Below are 6,173 nucleotides of genomic sequence, written 5' to 3' on the forward strand. Positions count from 1 at the left end.
AGTTCAGTAGATACAGTTCAGTTTCAGTAGAGATAGTCATGTGAGAATAGTTCAGTAAGAATAGTTCAGTAGAGAATAGTTCAGTACAGTAGAGAATAGTTCAGTAGATAATAGTTCAGTAGATAATAGTTCAGTAGAGAATAGTTCAGTAGAGAATAGTTCAGTACAGTAAGAATAGTTCAGTAGAGAATGTTCAGTAGAGAATAGTTCAGTAGAGAATAGTTCGTAGAGAATAGTTCAGTAGAGAATAGTTCAGTAGAGAATAGTTCAGTAGAGAATAGTTCAGTAGAGAATAGTTCAGTTCATAGATAATAGTTCAGTAGATAATAGTTCAGTCAGTAATAATAGTTCAGTAGAGAATAGTTCAGTAGATAATAGTTCAGTAGAGAATAGTTCAGTAGAGAATAGTTCAGTAGAGAATAGTTCAGTAGAGAATAGTTCAGTAGAGAATAGTTCAGTTCAGTAGAGAATAGTTCAGTTCAGTAGAGAATAGTTCAGTTCAGTAGAGAATTGTTCAGTTCAGTAGAGAATAGTTCAGTTCAGTAGAGAATAGTTCAGTAGAGAATAGTTCAGTAGATAATAGTTCAGTAGATAATAGTTCAGTAGAGAATAGTTCAGTAGAGAATAGTTCAGTAGAGAATAGTTCAGTTCAGTAGAGAATAGTTCAGTAAGAATAGTTCAGTTCAGTAGAGAGTTCAGTAGAGTAGAGAATAGTTCAGTACAGAATAGTTCAGTTCAGTAGAGAATAGTTTCAGTAGAGAATAGTTCAGTAGAGAATAGTTCAGTATAGAATAGTTCAGTACAGAAAAGTTCAGTAGAGAATAGTTCAGTAGAGAATAGTTTCAGTACAGAATAGTTCAGTAGAGAATAGTTCAGTAGAGAATAGTTCAGTAGATAATAGTTCAGTACAGAATAGTTCAGTAGAGAATAGTTCAGTAGAGAATAGTTCAGTACAGAATAGTTCAGTAGATAATAGTTCAGTAGAGAATAGTTCAGTTCAGTAGAGAATAGTTCAGTAGAGAATAGTTCAGTAGAGAATAGTTCAGTTCAGTAGAGAATAGTTCAGTAGAGTAGAGAATAGTTCAGTAGATAATAGTTCAGTAGAGAATAGTTCAGTAGAGAATAGTTCAGTTCAGTAGAGAATAGTTCAGTAGAGAATAGTTCAGTAGATAATAGTTCAGTAGATAATAGTTCAGTAGAGAATAGTTCAGTACAGTAGATAATAGTTCAGTAGAGAATAGTTCAGTAGAGAATAGTTCAGTAGAGAATAGTTCAGTAGAGAATAGTTCAGTTCAGTAGAGAATAGTTCAGTTCAGTAGAGAATAGTTCAGTAGAGAATAGTTCAGTAGAGAATAGTTCAGTAGAGAATAGTTCAGTTCAGTAGAGAATAGTTCAGTAGAGAATAGTTCAGTAGAGAATAGTTCAGTAGAGAATAGTTCAGTACAGTACAGAATAGTTCAGTAGATAATAGTTCAGTAGATAATAGTTCAGTAGAGAATAGTTCAGTAGAGAATAGTTCAGTACAGTAGAGAATAGTTCAGTAGAGAATAGTTCAGTAGAGAATAGTTCAGTAGAGAATAGTTCAGTAGAGAATAGTTCAGTAGAGAATAGTTCAGTAGAGAATAGTTCAGTTCAGTAGATAATAGTTCAGTAGATAATAGTTCAGTTCAGTAGATAATAGTTCAGTAGAGAATAGTTCAGTAGATAATAGTTCAGTAGAGAATAGTTCAGTAGAGAATAGTTCAGTAGAGAATAGTTCAGTAGAGAATAGTTCAGTTCAGTAGATAATAGTTCAGTAGAGAATAGTTCAGTAGAGAATAGTTCAGTAGAGAATAGTTCAGTAGAGAATAGTTCAGTAGAGAATAGTTCAGTTCAGTAGAGAATAGTTCAGTAGAGAATAGTTCAGTTCAGTAGAGAATAGTTCAGTAGAGTAGAGAATAGTTCAGTACAGAATAGTTCAGTTCAGTAGAGAATAGTTCAGTAGAGAATAGTTCAGTAGAGAATAGTTCAGTAGAGAATAGTTCAGTACAGAAAAGTTCAGTAGAGAATAGTTCAGTAGAGAATAGTTCAGTAGAGAATAGTTCAGTAGAGAATAGTTCAGTAGAGAATAGTTCAGTAGATAATAGTTCAGTAGAGAATAGTTCAGTAGAGAATAGTTCAGTAGAGAATAGTTCAGTAGATAATAGTTCAGTAGAGAATAGTTCAGTAGAGAATAGTTCAGTTCAGTAGAGAATAGTTCAGTAGAGAATAGTTCAGTAGAGAATAGTTCAGTTCAGTAGAGAATTGTTCAGTAGAGTAGAGAATAGTTCAGTAGATAATAGTTCAGTAGAGAATAGTTCAGTAGAGAATAGTTCAGTTCAGTAGAGAATAGTTCAGTAGAGAATAGTTCAGTAGATAATAGTTCAGTAGAGAATAGTTCAGTAGAGAATAGTTCAGTTCAGTAGAGAATAGTTCAGTAGAGAATAGTTCAGTAGATAATAGTTCAGTAGAGAATAGTTCAGTAGATAATAGTTCAGTAGAGAATAGTTCAGTTCAGTAGAGAATAGTTCAGTTCAGTAGAGAATAGTTCAGTAGAGAATAGTTCAGTTCAGTAGAGAATAGTTCAGTAGAGAATAGTTCAGTAGAGAATAGTTCAGTAGAGAATAGTTCAGTAGAGAATAGTTCAGTAGAGAATAGTTCAGTAGAGAATAGTTCAGTTCAGTAGAGAATAGTTCAGTTCAGTAGAGAATAGTTCAGTAGAGAATAGTTCAGTAGAGAATAGTTCAGTAGAGAATAGTTCAGTAGAGAATAGTTCAGTAGAGAATAGTTCAGTTCAGTAGAGAATAGTTCAGTTCAGTAGAGAATAGTTCAGTAGAGAATAGTTCAGTTCAGTAGAGAATAGTTCAGTAGAGAATAGTTCAGTAGAGAATAGTTCAGTAGAGAATAGTTCAGTAGAGAATAGTTCAGTAGAGAATAGTTCAGTAGAGAATAGTTCAGTACAGTACAGAATAGTTCAGTAGATAATAGTTCAGTAGATAATAGTTCAGTAGAGAATAGTTCAGTAGAGAATAGTTCAGTACAGTAGAGAATAGTTCAGTAGAGAATAGTTCAGTAGAGAATAGTTCAGTAGAGAATAGTTCAGTAGATAATAGTTCAGTAGATAATAGTTCAGTAGAGAATAGTTCAGTAGAGAATAGTTCAGTAGATAATAGTTCAGTAGAGAATAGTTCAGTAGAGAATAGTTCAGTTCAGTAGATAATAGTTCAGTAGATAATAGTTCAGTTCAGTAGATAATAGTTCAGTAGAGAATAGTTCAGTAGATAATAGTTCAGTACAGAATAGTTCAGTAGAGAATAGTTCAGTAGAGAATAGTTCAGTAGAGAATAGTTCAGTTCAGTAGAGAATAGTTCAGTAGAGAATAGTTCAGTAGATAATAGTTCAGTAGATAATAGTTCAGTATAGAATAGTTCAGTAGAGAATAGTTCAGTTCAGTAGAGAATAGTTCAGTAGAGAATAGTTCAGTTCAGTAGAGAATAGTTCAGTAGAGTAGAGAATAGTTCAGTACAGAATAGTTCAGTTCAGTAGAGAATAGTTCAGTAGAGAATAGTTCAGTAGAGAATAGTTCAGTAGAGAATAGTTCAGTACAGAAAAGTTCAGTAGAGAATAGTTCAGTAGAGAATAGTTCAGTACAGAATAGTTCAGTAGAGAATAGTTCAGTAGAGAATAGTTCAGTAGATAATAGTTCAGTAGAGAATAGTTCAGTAGAGAATAGTTCAGTAGAGAATAGTTCAGTAGAGAATAGTTCAGTAGAGAATAGTTCAGTAGATAATAGTTCAGTAGAGAATAGTTCAGTTCAGTAGAGAATAGTTCAGTAGAGAATAGTTCAGTAGAGAATAGTTCAGTTCAGTAGAGAATTGTTCAGTAGAGTAGAGAATAGTTCAGTAGATAATAGTTCAGTAGAGAATAGTTCAGTAGAGAATAGTTCAGTTCAGTAGAGAATAGTTCAGTAGAGAATAGTTCAGTAGATAATAGTTCAGTAGAGAATAGTTCAGTAGAGAATAGTTCAGTTCAGTAGATAATAGTTCAGTAGAGAATAGTTCAGTAGAGAATAGTTCAGTAGATAATAGTTCAGTAGAGAATAGTTCAGTAGAGAAAAGTTCAGTTCAGTAGAGAATAGTTCAGTTCAGTAGAGAATAGTTCAGTAGAGAATAGTTCAGTTCAGTAGATAATAGTTCAGTAGAGAATAGTTCAGTAGAGAATAGTTCCGTAGAGAATAGTTCAGTAGAGAATAGTTCAGTTCAGTAGAGAATAGTTCAGTAGAGAATAGTTCAGTAGAGAATAGTTCAGTAGAGAATAGTTCAGTACAGTACAGAATAGTTCAGTAGATAATAGTTCAGTAGATAATAGTTCAGTAGAGAATAGTTCAGTAGAGAATAGTTCAGTACAGTAGATAATAGTTCAGTAGAGAATAGTTCAGTAGATAATAGTTCAGTAGAGAATAGTTCAGTAGAGAATAGTTCAGTAGAGAATAGTTCAGTAGAGAATAGTTCAGTTCAGTAGATAATAGTTCAGTAGATAATAGTTCAGTTCAGTAGATAATAGTTCAGTAGAGAATAGTTCAGTAGATAATAGTTCAGTACAGAATAGTTCAGTAGAGAATAGTTCAGTAGAGAATAGTTCAGTAGAGAATAGTTCAGTAGAGAATAGTTCAGTAGATAATAGTTCAGTAGATAATAGTTCAGTAGAGAATAGTTCAGTAGAGAATAGTTCAGTAGAGAATAGTTCAGTTCAGTAGATAATAGTTCAGTAGAGAATAGTTCAGTTCAGTAGAGAATAGTTCAGTAGAGTAGAGAATAGTTCAGTACAGAATAGTTCAGTTCAGTAGAGAATAGTTCAGTAGAGAATAGTTCAGTAGAGAATAGTTCAGTAGAGAATAGTTCAGTACAGAAAAGTTCAGTAGAGAATAGTTCAGTAGAGAATAGTTCAGTACAGAATAGTTCAGTTCAGTAGATAATAGTTCAGTACAGAATAGTTCAGTAGAGAATAGTTCAGTAGAGAATAGTTCAGTAGATAATAGTTCAGTACAGAATAGTTCAGTAGAGAATAGTTCAGTAGAGAATAGTTCAGTTCAGTAGAGAATAGTTCAGTAGAGAATAGTTCAGTAGAGAATAGTTCAGTTCAGTAGAGAATAGTTCAGTAGAGTAGAGAATAGTTCAGTAGAGAATAGTTCAGTAGAGAATAGTTCAGTAGAGAATAGTTCAGTAGATAATAGTTCAGTAGAGAATAGTTCAGTAGAGAATAGTTCAGTAGATAATAGTTCAGTAGAGAATAGTTCAGTAGAGAATAGTTCAGTTCAGTAGATAATAGTTCAGTAGATAATAGTTCAGTTCAGTAGATAATAGTTCAGTAGAGAATAGTTCAGTAGATAATAGTTCAGTACAGAATAGTTCAGTAGAGAATAGTTCAGTAGAGAATAGTTCAGTAGAGAATAGTTCAGTAGATAATAGTTCAGTAGATAATAGTTCAGTAGAGAATAGTTCAGTAGAGAATAGTTCAGTAGAGAATAGTTCAGTTCAGTAGAGAATAGTTCAGTAGAGAATAGTTCAGTTCAGTAGAGAATAGTTCAGTAGAGTAGAGAATAGTTCAGTAGAGAATAGTTCAGTTCAGTAGAGAATAGTTCAGTAGAGAATAGTTCAGTAGAGAATAGTTCAGTAGAGAATAGTTCAGTACAGAAAAGTTCAGTAGAGAATAGTTCAGTAGAGAATAGTTCAGTAGAGAATAGTTCAGTAGAGAATAGTTCAGTAGAGAATAGTTCAGTAGATAATAGTTCAGTAGAGAATAGTTCAGTAGAGAATAGTTCAGTAGAGAATAGTTCAGTAGAGAATAGTTCAGTAGAGAATAGTTCAGTTCAGTAGAGAATAGTTCAGTAGAGAATAGTTCAGTAGAGAATAGTTCAGTTCAGTAGAGAATAGTTCAGTAGAGTAGAGAATAGTTCAGTAGATAATAGTTCAGTAGAGAATAGTTCAGTAGAGAATAGTTCAGTTCAGTAGAGAATAGTTCAGTAGAGAATAGTTCAGTAGATAATAGTTCAGTAGATAATAGTTCAGTAGAGAATAGTTCAGTTCAGTAGATAATAGTTCAGTAGAGAATAGTTCAGTAGAGAATAGTTCAGTAGATAATAGTTCAGTAGAGAA

The sequence above is a fragment of the Salvelinus namaycush genome, chromosome 17, assembly GCF_016432855.1.
Source record: "Salvelinus namaycush isolate Seneca chromosome 17, SaNama_1.0, whole genome shotgun sequence".
Classification (NCBI taxonomy): Eukaryota; Metazoa; Chordata; class Actinopteri; order Salmoniformes; family Salmonidae; genus Salvelinus; species Salvelinus namaycush.